This window comes from Epargyreus clarus, unplaced genomic scaffold, assembly GCF_041222505.1.
Source record: "Epargyreus clarus isolate Ecla_fem2 unplaced genomic scaffold, WU_Ecla_fem_2.2 ptg000014l, whole genome shotgun sequence".
NCBI classification, from domain to species: domain Eukaryota; kingdom Metazoa; phylum Arthropoda; class Insecta; order Lepidoptera; family Hesperiidae; genus Epargyreus; species Epargyreus clarus.
Window position 1 is genome coordinate 499,455 of NW_027332222.1, and position 26,744 is coordinate 526,198.

Below are 26,744 nucleotides of genomic sequence, written 5' to 3' on the forward strand. Positions count from 1 at the left end.
GATAGTAACTGCAAATGAGCGTCAAACATTTTTGCCACTTTTGCTTTTTGCCACAGTCACATCTATTTCCGTCGTAACGGAGTTAAATCACACACATAAGGCGTTCTTAGTCAGGCCCAGCAACTATGTCAAGATTGACCGACTTTACGTGAGACTCTAAAGATTGAAAGATATTTGGAGGGTATTTGTCTGTTTTCAGTTTAATAACAAGCTTACCAAAACCGCGACAAGGACTAAAATACAAATTTATATTAATTTACAATGAATTTAAATAAAAATATGAATAATTTATTTTGAAACAAGAATATTTTTAAATTTTATAAATCTACATATTTCGCTACAGCTTTACAACCTAAATTTACATATTGCCGTATCTTATATTCTACGATGTATGAAAAACCGTCTGTCTTGAGAACATCAAAAGCAAAGTATATATCACACAAACAAAACAATTTTCGTTAATATTTACCCGTTCAAACGGAACTGAATTCAAAGGCTGCCATTATAACAGCTGAGACAAATTAGTGTACACGCCGTCTCCGCCTTAAAGAGGACCTCGGAGGCCCTCACTAGGGCCTTTGAAGAAAATCATTGGGTGTCCTACTTACTAACTAGCTTGCAATTTAAACATTATACCTTGCTGAACAAATCTCGACTCTATAACGATATACATAAGTAAAAGTTGAAAAGAAAGTACTGTTTGTAGGTCTGTAGGCCTGCTGGCATGTCTCTGTGTGAGTGAGCGGTGTGGCGATGGGAGAGTGTGCGTATACGCAGCGAGATAGCAAACGAAAGGGGTGATCAACTTTCGGAGAAATGCGTCGCTTTTATTATAATCATGACATTGTAAGCCCAATGAATGAGGATAAATTGACGTTTAATATAAAATATATACACATTTACATAGTTTGTTATTAAGTAATAACACAGAAACTGTTATTTAAAAAAAGTAGAAAAAAGTTACTACCTATAACTAAAAGTATTCTACAAGTTTATAACAGTCTGTACAATACTCATTGGAATATAATAAATCTTCGTTGTATAATGATGTCTTAATTTTGTGTACATTTTCGGTTTAATTATGACACTAAAAATAATCTTCTAATTAGTGTAGTCATTTACTCCTTACAGATATAATACAATAAAATAAATTCTCATAGGTAAAGATGATAGCAATATTACTTTTCGCAAAAAAGTAATTTCGTAATCACTACTATGTCGTTAGTTAAGTGGAACTCGGGTCATTAAACTTTGTACAAGTTACAAATTTATCGACACCTAAATTAACGCGATTATTTATAAATATACCTATAACAACATGCCTATGTTTATTTTTACTAAATACGGTTAGGAAATTTAATTAATTCTTATTATCTAATTTTATTAATTAAGAAATACTGATTAGTATTTGTCATAAAATTAACAGATATAATAAATGCTCTTATTAGTCACAAATATGGCTAAGTAATAATCATATTGCTACTTTTTCATGCAATTTCATAGACGCAGTCCAAATTCATATAGCTTATGACAGTTGCAAGGCTTATGTTTACAAAAGTAATTTACCCTAACTTAACCACTATATCATTAATTGTCAGTGTAAAATCAATAAAAATGGATTAGTGACAGGCGATAAGACCAATGCTTGTAACATATTTGATAACATGATTAAAATAGTGACATGAACAAATCAAAAGATAATTAAAAAAATAACATGTTTAAATCACAAAATCTTAGCAAAATACTCTTATAAGTTAGAGTCGCGTGACAAATTAATAAATGTTTACTTTAGCTACGAGATAAGTCGCCTCGTGGCTTCTACAACGTAGCGGGCCGTAGCTGTCGTACCCCATCGAATGGTGGTAGAAAATTTTTGGTGGGAAGTGAGTGGGGTGCGCGCGCGCCGGCAGTCAGTCCTCGACACGCGCGGCGACCGCCCGCCCGGAGTGAAGTGAGTGATACCGTACCGTACCGTACCAATACCGTACCGACCGGACAGTGACTCTGCAACCAGTGTACGTTAGACGACTTATCTTTTCCAAATTTCGAGTGATGCGTTTTTTTTTAATTTTTTTACGGAAATCGTAATTGGCATCAATAAAGTGAAGTGCAACAGTGAATTGGACGAATTGCGTTATACGTTTTGTTTTGTATTTCATAGCTCTATCTATCCTGTCGAGCTTCCGTTTAGTTGTTTCCTTTTATTCATGCCAATCACACGTTTTCCTTTCTTTTTCTTTCTTACTAACCGCATGCCTTATTCGAAAATCACTAGATCCTAGTCGACTTAAGTACAAAAACTAAAAAATCAAGAATCGGTATTGCCACATAGCAAATGCCATCGGAAAAGTGGGTCTTTTCCGCACATCTATTCGGGTTTGTTTTTCGGCTGATAACGTGAAGGTCGTTTAACTGGTTTTTTTACAGTTTTAACGGCGCGCCCGCTTGCACGAATTAATACACATTTCTTTGTTTTCTTATGTCAATAACTTACTTTTATCTTGTAAAACGCAAAATGCCACCTGTCACGTTTTGTACGTTGGCTGTTAAATAAAAATATATATCCATTGTTTTAATATTTCTTCCGTGTTGAATATTAAAGTATTGATGCGAAATAAATATTGAAAACATTTAAAAAAGGTAATATCGCCTATTTTCAAAAGTAGGTCAAGTTGCACAATGTTAATGTTATCCAAAGCATTCATATACTAACAACTTTTTTTCTAAATCAAACAATCTTCCCATTTTTTAGAACGATATACTTAACAAAACTCCCTATTTTTGTTTCTTTTTCCCAAAACAAACAACGTATTGCAAAATGCGACCAAGTTAAATTAACCAACCCTAAAATAGGTGAGTATGCAATTACAAACTCATCGGTAGGGTCTTTAAGACCAACTATAGTAAGCTCCTTCTTTCTTTTCTAGTCTCCTTCTTACGGCGCCTTCTTCTTTCTGGACAGAACGAGGACTTGCTTCTTGGTTTATTGAACTGAACGTGATAGTGTGGTTAATGAACAGTAAGCAGTGGAGACAGTTTATAATGTGTTGGATTTGACACCCCACGGTTGGACAACATCTTCTTTCAAAATTACAGGTGAGTACTGTACACATTCTTTATTAAACTCTATAGCGGTAATATATTTTTAGGCCGCGGAATATTCTTACTCCCTTTGCATTTTTGGGTTAGAAGTCAAACAATTTTAAATACAATAGAGAAATATCCTATTCTGGTTATAATAGTAATGTAGACTATAAATCCATTTTATATTGTTTCGGAATTACTAACACTATACTTGCAAATTATTTGGTTAAATGATATCTTATTATCGATTTCTTATCTGATTTAAGAGCATCAACCATTATTTATTCCGCTGATAAAGGTCAATAATATATCCCCTAAAATAATATCGCTTACATATCAATCGATACCGGTCTTTAAGACCCTTGCATCGGATTTTTCAGTAACCAAACATCGCATATTCACGGGTTAGAATAAATCGACCTGTTATGAACTAGTTAGTTTGTGGGTTAAAGGTTTTCAGAGCCATTACAAAACCTGTTTAGTTGCTCAGTGCGAGTTCGATAACACGTGGTGTACTGAAACCTGAAATAGTTAGTTTTACACGTGAATGAAATACATGTTTTACTAGATATTTCTCGAGGCTCTTCGTACGCGAGATTCAAGGCATGATAACGCTTAATGCAATTTGTGCTTAAGATATCTGAGCATATATTCGGGATTGGACAAATTTATTAAAAAAAATAAGTAGTGTGGTCTTATACAATTATTGATTACAGTTTGTTTGGAGAATCCGATTGTTTTCTACTATTTGCAAAAGTCATTAGAATATATTATTTATATGTTACATATCTACGTTAAATTTTTATATAACATAAAAAAAATCAAAGTATTATGTGTTAACTGTCCTTTCAAACAGCGTTTCCCAAATATTATTTTTTTATTTTTAGATTGATCATATTTAGTCTCCATTGTGTTAGTGACTTCAACCGTATCCGTAGCTTTATGTATAAGTATATTACTACTACAATTAACTACACAAGGCTTTTAACTCATCTACAGCAACACTTCGGTGGTCAAGAAGGTAGGATTCTAATCCTGTTTTAGAGTCAACTGGACCGCATATCTTACCAGGTGGACAACGATGCTAATTTAAATGATCAAAACAGTTTATTAAAATGTATAAGTGTAGTTAACTTATATCGTAGTAAAGAGTGGATTATCTAATGTGGCAAATAACAGTTTTGTCGCGTATAACAATAATACTAACGCCTACAGTGGGATTGCTTCACCACGGTGTTGCGATGTGAGTCATGATATACTATTAAGAGGGTCTGAAGGATGCGTGTGTCATCTAACTAATTATCATGTTTTTGACATAAAAGGATCGGGTAACACTTTTATTAGTTAGACGTTATTCCTTTAATACGATAACCACAAGTTATTTTTATGATAGGTCTGGAGGAAGGAAGTCAAAAGGACAATCAAACGATAATTGGCATTTTGGACTCAGTTATATGGGCACGGCGAGAAGGGTTTTGGCCATAGTCCATTATAATATCCGATCATATGTTGATCGGATATTATAATGGACTATGGCAAGGAAATTCACGTATTTTAAGATCAATATATAATAGGGCAAAATCTTATTTTTATTTATCCGACCAGCAATGGCTATCCATAAATGATTAAAAACATATACATAATACTTTATAATTAAACTTATATATTTTTTATCTTTAACAAAAATCATGGTTCAAGATTGTTGATGATGATTGGATCAACGCCTTTTTGCCTCTCCCAGAGCGAGCAGAGCCCCCAGAAATAGAACTTAAATCTTAAAGGTTATTAAAACCTGGAAATTGATTTAAGTTAATAATATAATAACATACTTCAAATAACTATCCACATATTAATATGTATTTAATAACTACTAAAACATTTTAGCTACCAAATGTATGTTTCTTACTTACTTAGATTACATGGATTTGATTAAAGAAGAAGAAAAATGACATATTATAAACAAATTATAACACAATTCTCTATTATCAGCAACCCATTATTGGTCCACTGCTGAGCACGGGTCTCCTCTCAGATTGAGAAGGATTAGGGCATAGTCCGTGTTGGTAGACTTCACATACCTTTAAGATTTTTTTAATAAATCTCTCAGGTATGCAGGTTTCCTCACGATGTTTTCGTTCACCGTTTTAGCAAGTAATAATTAATTTCTAATACGCATTTTTGACATAAAATTGTTGGGCAAAACTTTTATTACTTATTTAAGGAATTATGTGACATTATGGGTCTACATTATTCCCTAATTAAGTTGTCTTATGATGTTCTGGTCTTATGATTTAATATGTTAGCTTTCCTTAGTGCTCAAACCGAAGAGGTAGCAAAGAAGTGAGTAACCTCAGGTAGGACTTCACTATTCTTTGATTGATTAGAGATGTAGTGACTAGTGACGACTTATCATCGGGTGTACTGCATGCTCACTTGCCACATCAATTTCATAAAATAATACTGGTTGTGTATGAGCAGCAAAAATCTACATTACTGATATATTGATATAGGCATATAAGAGTTAATTAAATATTTGTATACTGTATGGAAAGCTCTATCATTTTTCATTGTTTTATTTCTCCGATATTTTTAATTTTTTTATTGTCTTTTTTTGTAATGTGATATAGTTATATTTTATAGGTCGATCGTACTAAACAAACAAGGTACATTTACTATTAATGCATGGTGATGATGATGATACATTGATAGTCGTAATAAGTCTTACTTTTTTGAACAACAACGCATAGGAAGGAATATTAAAATTTACATTTTTCTTAGGAAAACTATAATCAAAACGTATACATGTCTTTTGTATTTATTTTATTGAAAAAACACAACAATGTCATAACAAAACTGTAGTACACGATAACATACATTAAGCAAAACTCCGGCGTTATTTCGCAGTACAAGCTACCTCGTACGTAGTAAGCATTGAATATATTCAGTGGCGTAGCGTCTAGAGCTAGGTCTGCCAGTGACACAGATCCCCCCACCCCCCACCCCCACCCCGCAACTTTCACTCAGATGCGCGGCAATGGCCATGCGCGCTAATGTCAAGTGCGGAGAATTTTCACCTCGAGTTGGGTCAACAGATCGCGATATGTACATAAGTAAGTCTGTGATTTTGAAGATGTACTGTCATTTTCTAAGGTTATGTGTTTGCATAGCAACATGTATAGGTAGATCAGTTTTTTTGTGCATACGAGTATGAAATTACTGTTCCTACGGAGGGGGGTTTATAAGGTTTTTATTTTTAAGGGCGAGGTTTAAGAGGTTCTATTGCATTTTACATATTAAAACGTGCGAAAATTTTGTTCTATTCATAATATTTGAATTAGAATTGTATGATTCCAAAGTAACGGTCATCTTCTTAGCTTAGCTTTAAAAAGAACAGCATTGGCTACTTTTTGAGAAAAAAATATTTTAAAATCCTGCATTACACAAACATATGCACCCGAATATATGTGATAAGATAATTAAGGTCGACTAGATAAGGAAGTTTTATAAAATTTGTATTTATTTCAAAAGATTCATATAATATTGCTTCGTACATTGCACGTAAGATAAAACAAGGCGGGTAGCGGTAATTAGCGGGCTTGGCGATTAATGTACGTTTAATTATTATAACCATCATTAATATTTTGCCTAGTAAGTACCTTATTATGAGACTTTCTACACTCCTACCCTAGGACCACACAAAGACGACTAATACACATATAAAAAGTCTAAATTGTTTAAATTCGATAAAAAATAAAAACACGGTGAATGCCCCTAAGCGTAACTTTTTATATTTATGTTACGTGTTGTTCTTATACAGTTAATTATAAATTACCTATTAAATAATTGAAAAATAAATATAAAATTGAGATTATATAAAACTGAACCATAATCATTTTAACAAAGGAGTTCACGCAATAATCAAATTATTGTCAAATAGATTTTCATCTATTTTTTGCGCAATAAGACTATCGTTTTTAGTACAATAATGTCACGTTATTAAATTAAACATAAAATTACATAACCATATTTATGTTTAAATTTTTAATTACACTTAAAAGCCGTAATTTTTTCTTGTTACAGCAAAATGTCAATTTAATTTAAATGCCTCTTTATCTTAACTGTTAATAGGAAAATTTATGCGTATTTTCGTTCCGTTACAATATTTAATTATACTTGTAATTAGTCAACAAAGGTTACGCATTACTGTATCTTTAGAATACGGGTTAAGAATCTAATTTATCGTTAATAACGGTCCCGATATATCTTTTATAAAGCGTTAATGATAATTTATAATTGCCGTGAGTTGTTAGTACTTAGTGAAAACTCTCCTTATTTAGTCACTAAGCTTTTACGACTTAACGGCATTTAAGTCTCGCAGTTGAACTGAAAATTAGATAAATTTAAATTAATTGATTAATTTGAAGAATGTTTTTAAGCCAAATATAAAGTGCCACAATAAAATTGCCACAATCATACCTATTGGTAACCAAAATTACATGTGAAATGTATTTAGCGACACTCTTTTACCAAAATATATCTTTCAATCGTCTTCCGCTCTTTTCTGCTTAAGATAGACCTTTATTGAGTGTCCTTACATTTATTATCTTATCATTATCTTTGCGACAAATACATTTTTCCTTCTACTACTCCTTCGGAAGGTCTCAAGAATTTCTTCAGAAAATACTTTTTCGTAACTTCTTATGACTGACCATCGATATGATTGTTTATGCAAATGTCAGGATAACGTAATACAACAGGATTCTGTAAATCAATGACTTCATAAGCAACATTTGTGTAACCCGGGCATTTCCAGCGGCACATTAGGCGTTCAAGGAGGCATCACTTGCAAGTGTGAGTCACAGATACTCATGTGTTATGTCAAGACTCGGCAAGGTTAGGAGGCTGGGAGATGTCGAAATGGTGAATACGAACTTGTATTAATGTACATCTGTCAGTTGATATTAAATGTTACCTTTAAAGGTTCTACCACGGAGGTACGATCATCACGTCTATTTCTGCCTTCTAATAGCTGTCTTAAGTGCTTCTATCTTCGCTTTAAGGGGTGTGGTCCTCTGATTTACCACAACCACCTAAACTAAAACCAACCAAAGCCTTCAAAGGTTACACAGGGCGTATTTTGCGTTATTCAGATAGGATATATATATAAAATTAACATAGAACTCTGTAAAGTGATCTAAAAAATGCATTTATCTGATACAATATTTCTAGCAACATAACAAACGTTAATCCACTGGAAATATTTATTTTTATAAGATTTTGTTTAAATACATTTAATTATCTACTAATCCTACTAGGCCTATCACATTAAATCATATGCGATCGTACCAAATACTGTAAAGTCAAAACAAAAGGAACACATATCTACATTTCGCACTTTTGATTTTACGTACAAACAAGCATTAAGTAGACTACTACTATGTACATACTTTCCAAAAACCCGTCCCATTCAACAATACGATTCGCGAGCCTTCATATAAAATCGCTTACTCACACATGTCCATTATGCACGCACACTGCACGTTCATACGTGAGTGATAGGGTTGCAACGGAATATTGCATTACGATAAATAAATTAATTTAATTTCTGGTTAACGTCAGTAACTGATAAAAATCATAATAATCATAATCATAATCTTTATTCGCTAAATAAGGTACAATGGGTGTTAACACAAAGTATTATTTCCTCTTATGTTACCTTTAAGGCGTGCAAATATACAGTCAGGTATGACAAAAATATTTCCAATATTATTTATAACATTAAATTGTTTTTCAAGTTACTCTCAGTTTAAGGGTTCTGGCTATATACCAAAGTTACAGTGTAAGGACTTCGCTCACCTACGATATATATTTGGACAACTCTCTACCACCTTGTGAATTTCCTTAAGCTGTTTTTAGACTGAACTTCGAAAAAACTTCAGTGCCTCAATTACATATTCAAGACTCTCAAGATCTGTCGTGTTTGGTTTTTAATTCAGGCCCCAACTTAAATGGGTTTGAGATGAATTAATATTAATTTTTCTTTATTTCGTTATTTTAGATCTTCTTCTTCTACTTCTTCTTTTTTCTAGTTTTTACCCTATTTTCCTCTTCTTCAGCACGGCCTATAGTCTCAATGGCTTGACGGAATTTAACACTTGAGGTGTCATTGGATTCGTCTCTATTTTGAGGGTCACATTACTACATTACTTGTCTTTTCATTTTATAAGTTTTAAGAAGTTAGGATTCATTATTTTTATAATATATTATATTAGAAGCACATATGGCAACCCTACCGTGCAGTACGTGTGTAGGAGCGGCACGCGACGGTACAATCACAACTAGGCGCGGACATTGGCCGCCGGAGAAAGCGGCATCAGCTGATTGAGCGTACGCGGTAACCTTTTGCCTTGATTCGCGACTCTATTGTATGCGAATGTTTGCGGACGATGACATACTAAGTTTTAAAGTTCAGGATGTTACGAAGTATCGGCTACAGGTTTCGATCTGAACTTGGTAATAGAAATTTAATGTAAATGTGATAATCTATAGTAGTAGCGGTTACTACTATCGGGATAGGTCCTAGAGGGGTGATCTCTTAACATTTAGTACGATTTGCCAGTTCTTTGTTACAGGAAAACTTTCATGTGAAAATTCGCTAGCAGTCGTTTTTTATTTCATCGTACGAAATAGATAAAAGGTGTTTTTATTTTCTTGCTTGCAATAACTACGTTCTTGGCTATTGTTTCGGTTTCACGCACTTCAACAAATATTGCTTTGGCTCATATAATGTTTAAGGTTTAAATGAAATTTGTTCTATGAGGAAAATAATTACAACTACGACAAAAAATCTAACTACCTGGCTCTAAGAATAAGTAAAAAATGTTTCATTATGGGTGAAGTCTAGGTGATGGAGACTTGATGTCTTTTATATATCCATCGCATTTTAAGAATAGACAATCCGATGTGAAGCGCTTGGCTACCATCGCTTTTATTTCTACGTGGAGATGAAAGGGCAAGAAATACCAATTATTTTGATTATAATGGAAAACTAAATCGATAGATACTTTACATCGCTTCAATATCAGCCGGCGATCTATCAGCGATCTCAAAGTTAATTAAGCGTGTGGTGCGTCAATCCGCAGCATTAGGTCAGGAGCGTCTGTCGGGACCGGTCCACGACTTTCTCTTCGGGCACAGCCGCCGCCGCCGCCGCCGCCGCCGCAGCCAAACGGGCTTCAGGCAGCTCGTTTTTGCGTTGGCTATTAGAAAAGGTGCCGAAGTCTTTTGCTTTGTCAAGAATAACACAAACGGACAAACATCAGTGGAGACAACCTCCATTGTTTACAGAACCTACCATTAGAAAAAGATAAATAACTAGTATAGAAATATATTTGGTAGTTTTAAGCTGTTTTGTATAATTGAAGTAGCAGACGGATATGTGTACCTGTACCCTTAGTATGAGTTTTTACGTTTTGACAAAAATGACTGTTTTCGTATTTGTTTAAGTATTTCCCATACGTGTCCAATTAGCGCCTCTAGTGGACAGTATCAGAACTGATTGGAAATGTATGGAAAATACGTAAATAAATACAAAAACAGTATTTTTTGTTAAAACGTAAAAACTCATACTAAGGTTACTGATAGTATCATTGCGTTCGTAAATATCTGCAATCAATATCTAGTAAGATTGAGTAACTATTTACTTTACTTAAAAAAAAAAAAACTAATACCAACTGTGTGATAGACAGTACCGATTAAACGGGTAGATAACCAGCGAGTTTAAACACAGGTTTAGAAGATAATTCATGCAAAAAGTTGTTACTAATTATAGTATAAATGAACATAAATAAAACATTTTTGAAAAATCTTAGCCAAAGGGACTTTATAGTAGATAAAAACTGCCATATAAAAATCAGTGGCTGTCACTTATAAAAATTATACAACAAATATCTGTAGTTTGTATATAACTACATCCCATCATATTCATATCCGAATGACAAATACATCAACAAATGTTAATTAAACGATCGTCATGCAGTGCCTTGGTAACATAACACGAGGAAACTCTACCTCCTAGCGCACGGTAATCGGAACCGCTACCTTGGAGAAAGTGCCTAACATCCGTTTGCAAGTCTTCGGATGAACGCTAGAGATTTGAATGTATGTAGGATGTGTGTATCGATATGTTCATAGGTGTTAACTCATATCTTTAAAGAACATTGTAGAATTTGAAATAATATATTCAACATTTATTTAAAAAACAAATAAATAACAAAAATCTTTAAAAAATGTTAAGGCAATAATACTATCGTAGTAATACCACTAAACTTTCGCTAGCATATACAATACATATATAGATTTTTGCAGCCATACATAAGGAGGCAGATTTCAGTAGACAAAAACATGCTTTGACACTCGCAATAAAATGACTCAAAAAATACACGTATGAAACAAAATAACGAATATTACTTAAACACCTTCGATATTGTCGTGTGTAATGAAAAAAAGAAATTTTACATAAATAACACATGCGTACAGCTAACAATAAGGTTCTTTAGCGCACATGTTACCAAAAACATGTAGAGCATTGTAGAGTAGCTTTCCCATCGCGTGAGGCTTTCTCCGATGATAAAGGACCTACGACAGATGTCCCGCGAACCCTTCAATCAGTCAATATTTGAATTTGGAAGGTACAAAAAATGAGCATGTGTTGCCTGTGGGAATGTGTGGGACGCGTTGGTACTCAATAGAATTGTTAGGACAGTTTATATTTTGGAAATTCATTTAGCAATATAATAAAAATATTATAAAATAAATCACACAGTAAATATGTACCTTATAAAACCCTGGTAGAGTGAAAGATATTTCTGATTTCCCACATTTTTGAGCGAGAATGAACGTTACACCACAATAATCCTAATACAATAGTACTATAGTTGAAACAAACGGTGAAATGCATACATGAATTGCAGATAATTTGAAAAATGTTTATTTTAATATAATTTATTGAACATCCAACATTTGACGAACATTAACAAAAGGCCTTACAACCATCAACACATTTAGAATCACAAAAAGGTACTCATCATTTATCAACTCAACAAATCACTAAAGATCAGTCAAAACATTTGTTATAATGATTCAAGACGACGTTATTATAAATTTAACGCACCTGTTGGAGAGAAAATACAAATAATGGGTGGTGAATATTTTCAATGAATTTAGATTTTTTACATGTTATAAGGTCGATTACATCGCGTCACTTTTCATGTTCTCTAATAAATAATGTATTCTAATGACAGATGTAAGTTTCTATTATTTCATTTCCAAAAATAATACAGATTATTAAAAATTTACTTCAATTACAAATATAAGTAATGAATTTTGTATAAATAAAATGCATGTACAATGTACATTTCACTAAGTAAAGTACTTGAATGAATGTCCCAAATTAGTAAAATATTTAATTCTGTTATTAAACTGTTGTAATGTCACACTAAAATAGATTAAACGGGTAATCTACCTATCCATATTCTAAAAACGTTTTATGCATAATAAAGTATGAAATGCGAAAAGGCTCTAAATTTAAAGCTACCTGTCCAAATCATTGTACTCTAACAAAAGACATCAACGCACTTCCCAACCTCCGAAGGCATCGAGTTACAACACGTGTGTCTCATCCGTTTATTAAAACGATTTCCGGTGCTTCCGGCTTCGATAAATAAAGGGTTGTTTACTATTTAAGGGAACCCCGTAATGATGGGGTGCAGTTCTATGAACGCATGGGATCCTGTTTTTTCTACCCTTCCCTTGACCCAGTTTGTATCAAGTATTGATTTTTTATTGATATCCCATTAATATGATATATCAGGTGTTATAATTCATTAACATACGCGAAGTCATTGTATTAATTTACTTTAAGTCGTTGTTAGCATGTCGTTTGATTAGACATATGCCTTGTCATATATATACCTACGTAGGTAGTAATATCTTTGAACACCATTTAAATGATGTTCAATAATCTAGACTTCATACTATGTAATGTATTCATTACAATGCTTAAAATATGAACCGTTATTAAAATTTTAGGCTTATAAGTAAAATAGTTAAAATACTGTTATTTTTTCCTAAAACATACTAAAAACTCATTTAACTTCATTCCTCTACAAATCAAGTCTTCCTAAGCGGGTTTTTTTAGTTGTACAAGAAAGAGTGAGACAGCACCATACGTTAGAGGGAGAAAAAATCCGGGCAACGTCCTGGTTTGTCAATAAACTTGACCCACATTTCATTGAGAGCGAGTCTGGCAGGAACCTTAGATAAGGGTTCATGCATCACGTCACACTATTTGAAACGTATGACGTCACAGTGCAGGTGCACTTAAAGAACTGAGCTAGTTAAAGGACTTATAGAGTGAAGTCTTAACTACCCATTGTAATACATAACTTAAATCTATGTAGAAATAATTGGAAACCCATATAAAGGTAAAGTCTAAATATTTATTTATTTATTTATTTATTCAACTTTATATACATAGCTTAGGCAAACATAACAACTTTATCTAATTCGTTTGTCAAGCTTCTCGAGAAATTCCCCTGCCGTCCTGCGAAATACGGCAATTGGTGTAAAAAAAACATCTACTGCTGGGTTCCAAGTCAGTAAACCGTTGAGCAGTGTCACTGCTTTAAGCAAGGGAGACTCCTTCCCGAACGAGAGCCTACACTTTGGTGTTGCGAACAGCTTCCGTCTTCTCGACCAAACGTAGCCGTCTGGGACGTTCAGCATGATCAGCTCAAGTACTGTTGGGTTATGCAGCTTGCCCCTAATAAGTTGTACGACATAGTTTAATAAGGCAACGTCACGTCGTAGTTCCAGCGTGTTATACCCCACGCAATATATAGGTACGTACCTATTATAATTTGCAATCATTTTTTATTTTTAGATAACGTTAAAAATCTAATCGAATATTTTTTTAATAGCTATGAATTTAATTAATAATGTATCTTTGGAAAATATATTTTTTATTATTGTCATTTAAGATCATTTAAGATGTAACCGTTATTTTCAAAAACAGCTTTATGTACTCATAGATTATTTATATGAAAATATACCTATCATATTAGAAAACAAACCAAAATAAACAAGTATACATAACTATGTATGTGTATGTAATTATGTTTTATAAATATATATTCCCATCGTCTCTACATCAATATGGACGCGTCTCTACCGAGGTCCTTGTCCGGTGTAACGGTCTCTCGTCGCTCTCCTGACCACGGATTAGGCTCGTATTACTGATGCTGTTTTACAACCTCTTTAACTATCTTTTATAGGCTTTCAATTTGAATAACAATTGCCATAAATGCCATAAATTTGGTTGTATACGAGTAGATTATCATTAATGTTGTATTAACGTCAAAAATGTTTTTATTTTGCAAACATATAAAGAACTTCAAATATATCTAGGATTTAATGACTGATGACACATAAACATCTGTAATTTTATGTACTTATATTATTTCAAAATATTTTTATGGCTAGTTTCTAATCTTACATATTTTACCATGTTTATTTTTCATTGATTTTAGTGCGACTTTTAAGGAAAATATTTTTAAGAAAGGATTTTAAGCAAGCAATATGGGATATTCGATTTTTGTCTTGTTTTTATAATTCACTTTACAATTGATTTATTCGTTTTTTGGAAATAATTAGTTGCTAAGCCTTCAAGTTTATTAATAACCAAATTAAACCATAAGAAAACTTAACGTACGTATCATTATAAAAACTAACCACCGGTGAAATTAAAACCGCTTAGGATCACGATAACTCAACAAGCGTAGAAAACAGTTAATGCGATAAAGTTACTAGAAGTGACTTATGGTAAAAATAATTCTTTTTTGAACAATCATTTCCAAGTTTGAATACATTTTTTAAAATTTAAATTATTTCTTATATATCTCATATATTATTCTGATAAAAGATAAACATAATTGAATACGTATAGGTAACAGAAATTATCTATCACTTATTTTAATGGCGAAAGAATTTAAATGCCCATAAATTCTCCATAAAAATGTTTTATATATGTGAAGTCTACCAAATCTTCCAAGCATGAAGGAATATGACATTTATCTTAATCAAACAGAAAATCCGTACAGTGTTTAGTTTCAGTAAATTGCTTACACTAAAAATAGAGTTCGTTCTTAAATTACGAAAAAGTTAAATGAAAGCTTTACTTACTTTAACCATATTCTAATAATATACTTACAATATCCAGGAAACGAGAGTAACTAGTAATTATTATTTAAAAAAAATCTGACTGCCTTATAATATATGCCTAGCCTATGGTCACACCCATAATTAAGACGAATCCAACGACACGCCATATGTTAAATTCCATCAAGCAGTTCGGACTGTAGGGTGTGTCAAATAATAAGACATACATACAAACACACATACGCTGGGGAAACATTTCCTCCGCACTGATACGACATCATACCTAAACTCAATGTCACTACTAAGTCAGTAACCTAAGCATGAGCCTGGAAGCGGCCACGTGTCGGGCACTGAACGGCCTTGGGGCGCGGCGGAGCGTGCGCGCAGTTAGCCGCGTCACTGTAACTGTACCGCACGTAAGCCGTACAAACTGCATTTACTGAACCGATGCACGTTGTTAGGCTCTTTTAGTACTAGCCATAAAGCGTCGTACTACTGTCAGCGAATGTGACGGAGTATAATGGCATGTCACAATTTTATGAACAAAGTCAATTGTATACAAAGATTGTAGTAAAATGTATAGCATTTTTATTGAACGTGTATATATAATTTTGAACTCCAAAAATTTAAAAAAATCCTCCACCTCTTCCTGAAATTACATATTCAATTTAATATAAAATACTCAAGGAGTTTATTAGTTGATTAAACAAGAATAAAACTTCATTTTTCACCATTTCGATTTAAAGAAATACCCATATGGGTATTTAAATAAGACTGGAATCGATTTTTCAAATATGATATTTCCACTATATATTTTGTATTATATTATATATATAAATATTTTGGTTTCTTGTATTGAGTGAGTAATACAAATGTATTTGAATTTCTCGTAAAATCATCCAAAAACATCGTCGTTCTCATTTAAATATATTATTACCGATCTATCGTAAGTATATTTAAAACACATGTAGAACATATTGCACGTGCAAATACAGCCTTATTGTATCCATGTCGCGGCGCACGTGTACACGTTATTGTAGATTCATGTTGCGTTATTGTGGATGTAGAGTCGGGTCCAGTTAGGACTCTATGTAATAATAAGGTTTATTTATTCATGTTCATAGAGTATCGGTTGTAATCCGCTATGTTAAGTGGTAATGCAAACTATGGAAACTTTATTGAGTTCATCTTCATGTAGATACAAAAATAATAAAAACGTATAAGTTTAATTTATAAATATTTGTATGCTAATATGTAATACATACCTACATTTTAACGATGTTTTCACCGTTATGGTCTGAATTTCCTTTAATGTTGAATATGATTATAATTAAATATTTAGAAGTAAAGTTATTGTAATGATAACACTTTACTAAATTGTAACTAATATAAGCCACTCTCCGTTGTTAAACCATTAAAGTATGACCGTTAGTGACTATTTTAGGACATAATTAGTTTTTATTATTTTATAAAACAATACATATTGTCATGGTTTATTAGAGATTATTGGATTGAACGACTCTTAGCCACGAACTTGTGTATTAATTATTTGGAGATGCTTTTAGCCTACCTCCAGAGATCAGATCAGATCAGAGAGCCTAAATCAAAGCCCATCAATGGTCCAAAAATACTCGTTAAAAAAATTGTCTGAATATAGCCTAAATAGAATATATTTCGAAAGTTGAAATTACAACAAGACTTTCCACCACAAAATATAACTTTTAACGTACAAATAACAAAGGTAGCGCAAAGTGCACAGCGCACTGATGCTCAATGGAGCGGCGCTGTGGATGTAGGCTGCGCTCTGCAATCAAATCGAAAGTGTCGCAAGTTTCTTTTGCGCGGGGTCCTTGGTGGAAAATATGTATTGTAAAATAAGGAAGGAAACAGAGATAGATATTACAATCAATTTATTATGCGGCACGGCCAATTTTTTTTATAAATGAATAAAATGTTCTATTTTATAGTACGCGAATAGCACTTTACATTTATTTCAAAGAAATGAAGCATTTTATTTTTGCTATTTTGTTGGTGTGTATGGTTCACACACCAATACAACATGAAATAAGTTACATTATCACGAACATCGGACACGCGGAGGATTTCGGTTTTCTTCTCTGACTAGTTTGATTGAATGAATGATGAATTCCAAAATAGGGAAATTTAATTTTTGGGCTGGATCTGTGTGGTTGTTTATTCATTTTTTGTATATGTTTATGGTACTTACGGCATAGTGTAAGGTAGCAATCATTATTATTATTATTATTTATCATTAACGATGATAAATAATAATAATAAGAAATCTTAGATTAGTTTTGGCGTCCTATAACGAAAGTTAAACGTTTGTATTTTTGATTATGGCAATTTATATGATTTCTTAAATCATAGTCTACGTACGTACTGTTACTTTAATCATATTAAACAGAAGAAAACTACTAAAATCTTTATGAAGTAGTGAACATCCAAAATCTATTTTAAAAATAGACTCCATGATTATGCAAGTATATTTGCTACGGGTAATAGCAAATAGTAGTAGGTAATGTCGCGCAGATAATTACCAGATTTTTCTGTTATATCTTACCAGTTATCTTACGATTGTAAAACTGAGTTATACAAACCGAATAGGCTCACAGTACGTCGGTACGACAGTCATAACTCAAGCGTTGGGTTGCACGCGAGCACGCAAGATCCTAGATCTGCTTATGAAGCGTTGCACTCGTTAATATGTTGTCTGCTATAAATTCTTGTGAATCGAGAGGTGTTCATACAGGCTGGCTTGTGGATTTGTTAAGAAAGATAGAAATATGTAATTGGAGTATTAATGTATGTAATATTACTACTTGAGTTTAGCCCCAGATTTCCAGCTGTCCCTGAAGACTAAGTACGTAGGAAATACACTGTGTGATATATCTGTGAGAGGCAGTGTCAACTTCCATCAGAATTAGATGTATTATCGTATCAGTTGTCTAAAGGTACCTTCTGTTCCATAGGTGTATTCTTTCTTCTACAAACAATTTGATCGTCATTGTCAATTTGAATTTCAATCGAAGCTTCTTGTTCTCAATTATAAAACGCCTACTATTTGATAAAAACGGCAAAAAACAATCCCGTTAATCTTTTCAATGCCCAAAAAAGCCTAATAAACGCAAATGTCAAATTAGCAGCAAACCCAATGAGATGACAGCTCAAAATTAAAAACCACACAATACCAAGAATTAAAATTCACAGAAGCGGCCATTCAGTCTACCGTAAGACCACCAAAAGGCTACACGGTAAATCGGAGCATAAAAAGTGCTACGGCAAAGTCGGTCAGAAACAAAAGCGTAGCCGCACCACGTAGGCTGTACTTGACTTTGAAAGGAGGTTTGGCGGCCAATCGCGGGAGGGGAGGGGGGCTGGAAAGTGAAATGCTCGTTCGTGGCTAATTGCCGCGGATTTGCATTGCATGGAGCAAAGTGGTTCAGAGATGACTAAATGTAAATGTACTGTGAAGAACGATCGGCTCTAATTAAGTCATGCATGCTACTTCGTTTTTTAATTACTTTATTCAGACGAAAGATTAAATGATTAAATTCATTTATTATTTTATCCTTCTTGTTAATAAATGTAAAACAATATTTAAAAAATAGGTATATTTTGTGTGAATCAATAGAGTTTTTTAATTTAAATAAGTGCTCTCATATTCGAGGATGTATAGATACATTCTAGCTAATTTTGTATCACTAGACTCAGAAACGATATACTCGTATTTACACGAAATCGTAGATCGGTGTAGCTTAAACTAATTTTCTCTTATTCTGCAAGAATTACACTTTGAGCGGTTTTTTTACTTATTTTTTACAACTTGTATGAAATAATGGTATAATTAAAATTGATATAAATACATTTTTGATGCATATATTATATATTAATAACATTTATTGTTAAAATATAATTCCATAAATATCTATACATTGAAACCTATGTAAGTGACATTTTATTTGCTATTTTTTAGTAATAGAATCAAATTTAGACTTATTTCAATAATCGAATTGCCTAATATAATTTTATATTAGTAGCATTATTAATCTCTCAGTCACTATTAATCAAATCAATATTAATATAGACTAAAAGCCAAAATAATAAACCTTTATTTGTATACGTGACAGCGCGGAGCATCCGCGAACAACAGGATGCCCAAACTGTTTGACCCAAATACTTGGGTCTCGATGAATTCCGACAAGAAACCCGAAAAGTGACCCCAGTGCTAGAGGTTTGAGTTAATTACGATGGTTAACGAGGTCTTGTGCCAGTGTTTAAAATTTAAAAACCTGCTTTTTATTCAGTTGCTAGCGGCGCACCGTTAAGACTCATCCTGTGACAAGAATTTTAAGACAAATCATTTTTTTTGATTCAATGTTGTGTTGTTCGGTAGGCTGGTACATAAAATGATAAAATAAATTATTAAATTTTTAACTTACCTGTATTTAATGTCTAATTATTTATCTATGTATTTATTGATAAGTAAAATAATGAACGAAATAAAATATCACATATTCCTATACATTTAATAGCTCTTGGGAGTTTCTATTTTGATATTTCTATGTAGTATTTATAACTTATAACTATCTGCTTGCAATATTTTTTATAAATAAGCCTGTAATATATTACATATTATAAACACAAGGTTTCTTATAGATTCTTATAGAATAAATAATATAAAGTATTATATGATAAATATGCCTCAGATTTTAACTGCTTGTCTCCGTATTTGTTTACTCTATGAAAATTAATACTCACAATTAAAAAACAAGATACGCAATCGTACGCCACAAAGTGAAATAAAACAAATAACATAAATAACAAACTAAAAGAAGGGTGTAACCGAAAAACAATTACGGGGCATTGAGATCGGCGGCGTGGTTCCGAAAACCGTATTGAGGTCGACGTCCCGTTAGGGACCAAACCTGTTCGGATTCGGCAGGACCACCGGTACATAGAACTAGCCGGCTGTATGGAAAATGTAGGATTTTATTAATATACATATTTAAATTGTTGAGATCAATGCTTTTTACGTCTAGAAGTTATATCTTTGAACCCTATAGTCATAGATAGGCCATCTATATGTACTTTGTTTCTTACTGGAAAATCTTTCAAATATTATTATTAATATGTAAAATAATACTAACGTCATGATGATAGATAACTTTTACAAATTAAAAATATATTCTGTGAGGAACTCCTTATTAAAGACGAAGATTTTGATTTTGATAGAGACCCGATCCTTAAGAGACAACATTAAAAATTAAAAAAGTTCAAATCAAGCTAACTCGCAAGCTACGAGTATACTCAGGTATAATCTCATTTGAAATGTACCATGTAACAAAATATTCTGACCTTATTTACTTTAAAAACTCAACCCTGACAACATTGAAATAATAAAAACTAATTAAGTAAACTTTTTTATTATAAATTTCTCTTGTGTTGCTTACAAATTGACCACAATAATCTCTATATAATAACTAATTGACGTATTACATTTACGGTATTCCAGCGTATTATAATACGCGTAACGGGCACAATTTGTTACGTATTGACTGCGTATGCCAACTATTATACGTAGATTGCCCCCAATAGTAACAAGAATGCATGATTTGACTATGTGAATTAGGGTACTTACTGTACCTATCAATGGATTAATACGATGTATAGAAAAGGTATTCAGAATAGTAATAGCGTTATTTTTTTTATATGCATTAAAGGCCTACTGTCCCATTGATACACGATTTCATACAATAACTAAGATTTGAGACATACTCCAAAGTGTCCAAAGCTACGTCCGAATTCGTAGTCATTGAGATTTTTTAGAATTATCAGTCATGTAGGCATCTAAACGATGTATTCGTTCACCGTTCAAGCAATGCACAATTTTCAAAGAGCACGAATCTTCAAAAAATTGAGTTATTTACATTGGATTCCGATATGAAATTGTAACATTAAAAGAATTGAAATGTACAAAAAAATATTGGTACACTTACATAGTCTTATATCATGTAGTAATTGTGACAAATGGTAGTTGTGCGGTAAATAATTTTATAGCTAAAAATAATTTCAGCTCAAATTTCTGAACAAGGCATTGTGGCTAGCACAAGTTTAAACAACCAATTTCCCTCTTTAATTTATAAGCTTATAAATTTCTCCAATGTAAGAGACAATTTAAAGAAACACGTTTACATGTTGCTACCGTAAAATTTACAAGTAACGTTTTTGCTTAAACAAGGTCACAAGCTAAGTACCCTTAGTATGAGTTTATACGTTTTTACAAAAATACTGTTTTTGTTTTTGTTTAAGTATTTCCCATATATTTCCAATCAGTTCTTATAAAATCCGGTAGGAGCGCTGATTGGAAATATATGGGCATATACGTAAACAAATACCAAATCAATCATTTTTGTAAAAACGTAAAAACTCATACTAAGGGTAAAAGGTAAGGATGGCACGTCGTCGTGAGGTGTGTGTCGTGACAGGTGACACGGTCGTGTCGCGACGCTCGTAAACCTACATACGGCCACATTTTTGACAACACGTGGTACTTTGGAATACTACGCGTTAACAGAGTCCGAGTTGGAGTTTGCGAGGCTATAAAGAACTTCTTTTTATGAGTCTAATAAAATATTATTTTGTTTGGACCATAATATGTAGAGGATAGCTGGTTATCTATAAATAATAAAATTTTGCTTAAAAACTGTAACCGCTGGTAAATTTCATACCCTGAGTGATAAGGGTTGTTCACCCTTAACATTTTTTTTTTATTTATATGGCAACACAACGTTTGCCGGGTCAGCTAGTAATCGTATAATTTAGTAACTGTCAATCTTAAATAAATCAAAATCTATTCTTTGTTTTTTTTGTTGTTGCTAAGAAGACATAATATCATACCATAAAACAGCGTCATTCCACGCCATCAATCGCCAAAATACATCGCAAACTTGACTACCGAAACATATGAACCATTCCAACGGTACCGCCGCTACTGCTGCGGACCGTACTCCGTGAACAGCTAGCTGTTTAAAATTCATCCCGCGAGCTCATCAGCCTTAACAACCTTAATTAGAGGTTGCGTCGCTATGGAAACAAATCGCTTTAAATTTTTGGAAATGCACACTTGTTAATTTAGTACAATACAACGGTGGTATTTTAGACTGGAGAAATATTTATATTGTTATTTGTAAGGTAGGGGTTGTAGTATTAAAAAAATATTTTTTTAGTGATTCATTTCAATAAACTTTGGTATGTTAAACGCATAAAGTAAGTTTTAGTGAGACAAAATTAAAACAATAGTAGTACTATTTCAACAATTTCTTTACAAAATATACATAATTAAATATATAAATATAGTAAATCGCAACTCTATTGCATTAATGTTCTTTGGGTAGCCTCAAATTTTACACGGGTTACAATTACGCTTACTACTGATTAATATTCTAAGACTGACTGACAGACAATGCACAGCTTAAATAGATACGTCGATAAATATGACATTTCGCACACGAGTTACTTGTATGTCATGATGGATACGGAGCATAGAAAAAATGAGTTTAAATCGTAAACACCGTTCATTTGTAGAAGTTATGTATATAATACATTTATAATAATTTCCTTAAATGCAAAAAAACATTGCAAAGAAACTTCATAACTGACAGATTATGTAAGAAAAAAACGCCTGTTAATTATCAAAATTGTGTGAAGTCTACAAATTAGCGCTTTCTCAAATAGACCATGGAGGACTGTGACTTAAGCGCTTATATACACAAAATTCCACAAAAGTACTGAACCACGCATACATGCCCCAAACTTTCGCATTTAATTCGTTACATTAGTATGACTTGTTTAGTAATACGATATTTACGATATCATCATAAAACCTCTTACTCATAAACCCGATATCTTTCCGCTCATCAATTAACTTGATATCTTGTGTCCGTCCATCAGTCTGATTGTAATCACAGGTATCATAAATAAATATTTATGGCGTGATTTGGTACAAGGGATAAGCTTCAGCATTAATTACTTGATTACATTCATCTTTTTAGACACCCGATGTAGAAAGATAAAGGCAACTTTACAATACGTATCGTACGCCTAATTTTTACTATGACAAAACTACTGTTTTCTGGTTTAAAGGCTGTATGCTCTCAACAGCTATTATTAGACAGAAATATATGGCAGAGGTGCACTGCTGAATAAATCACGCTGAGTTTTACTACTTAAAATTTCTGAAACCTATACTTTGATAAAATTTATTTATCAGATATTTTAACATTAATTACTTAAAATTATGGTAATTACTAAAATTGCTATTCTATTAAGCATTGCTTCTGGACACGAGCACTTATATACAGGTGGCGGGTCATGTTTGCCAATTCTAATACATGAAAAGAAATCGCCTGTTGCTTATAACTTGTACCACACGCACATCAACAATGCAAACTCCCAATTACACGGATCCAGGCGCCGTTACTCGTCCAAATGAAACTTACAATTTACTTCATGTAAAAGCGGATCGCGATTTAATTGCTGTTTAAGACGACGTGTGAATTTTGATAAAGAAAAGTGTGAAGACCTATTCGAATAATTTAGTAAATTATTGCGTGTTTCAAATAATATTCTCTAAAATAAGTCGCTTGTGTAATAATAATAGTTTAAGTAACGTCGTTAGTTTTTTTATTTTTTATTTAATTCATGAATTAAATAACTTTAGTAAAAGACAAGAATTTCATTGAATAATGGTTATATTTATTTATTTCTTTGTTTATAATAATTTTACGGAATATACGTGTAAAAAAGTAATATATTACATATCAGTGTCTACGCCTTTAGTATTTCGATTCCTATTTTCAAAAAACTGATAGTTGTAACTGAGTTTCTTATTCCTAACAAACATAATTATGTAACAAAGATGTGAGCTTCTAAGTATACTATATTTTCTGTCTCATTTAATTACACATCAAATGGCGTAAAAAGGCTATGCGTTATAAATAATTTGGCATACAGTTGACTTCTGTTTTATCACCGTAATGTATTATTTATTGTTCCATCTACAAAAAATCCCCAAACTTTTCAAAGCGAGCCGCTTCGCTCAAACTGTATCAACAATCAGTATTACTCCAAATATTTTTTGCACTTATCTAGCTGATATTTTGACAGGTGGGAATCACGATAAGGCCGCGTTCACAAGATCCGTGTTAGCGTTCTACTCGTAGCTTAACCGGTCACTGACGGTTTTACTAAAATAATATTGCAACTGTGTCTCGTTTACTATTTTGCAGTGATCATAATTGTACCAATTATACAGTTGTCATACAAAAGTACAATTATGAATAAAGTAGCCACTCCATGGCGTTCGCACCGCACCTTTTTAATAACCGATATTAATTAATTTAATATATCTTTTGATTATTCATCGTTTAGGTATAGAAATTGAATACCACACTGAAGTGATAATATATTTTTCAGTTATCACACAAATACAATAGAGAATATATTTCAATTTTATTAATGCCAAAAGAGCGTATGTTCTCACGCGTATATACACAATTTCACAGCTATCTACTTATTTTTTTATTATTAGAAGTTATGAATAGTGTGTAAGCTTCTTTACCGAGCTTATTTTGACAGAGCAGTATGATGGCGGTAACAGTTAGCCGATGCATAATGAACTAGACGTTTCGCCACAATACCGTTAAACGATAGGTTTATACACGCTTTAATTGTACGGAATTCTGATTGTGTGGTATTCACCTTTTGTAGGTTGTGGAATGTACCGTCAAAATAATTTAGATATGGTTTTAGTTTACGTTATTAATTTATCATATTGATGATTTTAGTACGTATACAAAATATTGATAATACCATAAAACGAATAATAGTGACAAATACATGATACCTTATATTATAGCAAAGTAATAATATCTTAAATATAATATTGGTGTATAGTCAATACTACATAAGAGACATCTGGAAATACTTGTTTTTAACTGTTTTCAAAAAAAAACAATTTAAAAACGATATTTCTAAATCCAACCCCCTACATTAGGATACCCTGTGTCGTTGAGGCCGTGCACACGATGAATACACAAGAACCCAGACCCAGAACAACTATTCCTCGTTCGGATATCTCTCTGGCGGGGATCAAACCTGGACCCTTTGCGCGTTAGAGCGGCATGGTGACCGTTCTGCCACGCGAATTTAGATACAAGAATTGCTAGTTACATATATAATATGAACGCACAATGTACATATTAACCCATGCATACTTTACAAAGGAAGAACTTAATCTTCCCACTGGAATGTAGAGTTACAATAAGTAGCGCTTTTCTCATCTGCCAACACAATATAAAGTCGGCCAGTAGAGCTCGTAGAGATCATCTATCGTACGCGAGCTTTGCAATAAAGATTGTACGATAGAGTAGTTAAGATTTGGTCGATACGCCATTTATTTTACAACGGTTTTGTATTAAATATACAATGGAAAGAAAAAATAGCAACTGCAAATTTCATAAAACAATAATGTTATAGAAATATTTTGATTAAAAATGCTATTATAAAAATAATAGAGCATATATAGATAACGCGAAATTATGATACTGATTCTGTTAATAAATATTTTTTTTATTATATGAACAACTAGTATAACTAATTTAAAATCATAATTCGAATTACTAAATTTTCGTAACTATAAAGCCCCAACTTTCTACATGTTTTAGATTTTAAAATTACTATATCATGTACGTATGTGATAGTAATAATAGTATGCAAAGTACATCATTAATAAAATGTATTCTTCAATCAAACACTATTCAAAAAGATAAGTCTATTACGTTACTAAAGATTAAAGATACTGCCTAGATGATTACAGATAAGATATAGATTGCCTTGCTAGAGCTTATCTAAGTGCAGGCGAGCTTCGAAGTAAGCTATAAAGATCAGCGATAACGGAGAAGATATAGTCGATATGTCACATACTGGCCGCTAAACCATCTATTTTGTATGGATGGCATGGTTTAGAGCACGTGGCGTTCCTATTTATGGTGTAAGGGACACATACTTGATCGGGGCGTTCCAACTTATTGCTAGAGGATAGCAATGCAGCTTTAGTCAAACTAACATTAAAGTCCACCTCTAATCTTACCTGAGGCTAAATGCAAATATCCTTAGGTGGTAGGAGCCACTTACCATCAGGTGGACTAATAATTTATTATAAAAAGTTGGTCCCAATGGCAACTAAGGGTTTATTTGTGTGTTGCAGATGCACTCCACAAGTAAATGTGAAGTAATAAATATGATACTAAAATACCGCCGTATTTATGTACAAGTTAAAGGTAGAAGGTTTTGAATCAGACCTAAAAAGATAGTCTAATGTTAAGTGTTAAGTCCATAGAGAAAATTATATTAGTAGTAGATCT

At 32.6% G+C, this 26,744-nt stretch overlaps 1 protein-coding gene across 10 annotated transcripts in view; it reads left to right on the top strand.

Moving 5' to 3' along the window:
• Nucleotides 1-1,915: 1,915 nt before the first annotated feature.
• The window catches only part of ich (zinc finger protein ichor), a 54,210-nt gene continuing 29,381 nt past the window's right edge, over nucleotides 1,916-26,744 (top strand). Inside the window, exons 1-3 of one of the 10 annotated variants that reach the window (XM_073079401.1) lie at nucleotides 1,923-2,049; nucleotides 2,753-2,853; nucleotides 2,928-3,096. The gene's annotated coding sequence lies outside the window, so the exon portion shown is untranslated. Of the gene's footprint in view, nucleotides 2,050-2,752; nucleotides 2,854-2,927; nucleotides 3,097-26,744 lie in introns of all 10 variants that reach the window. The other 9 variants (XM_073079411.1, XM_073079403.1, XM_073079408.1 and 6 more) reach the window with 9 other exon arrangements.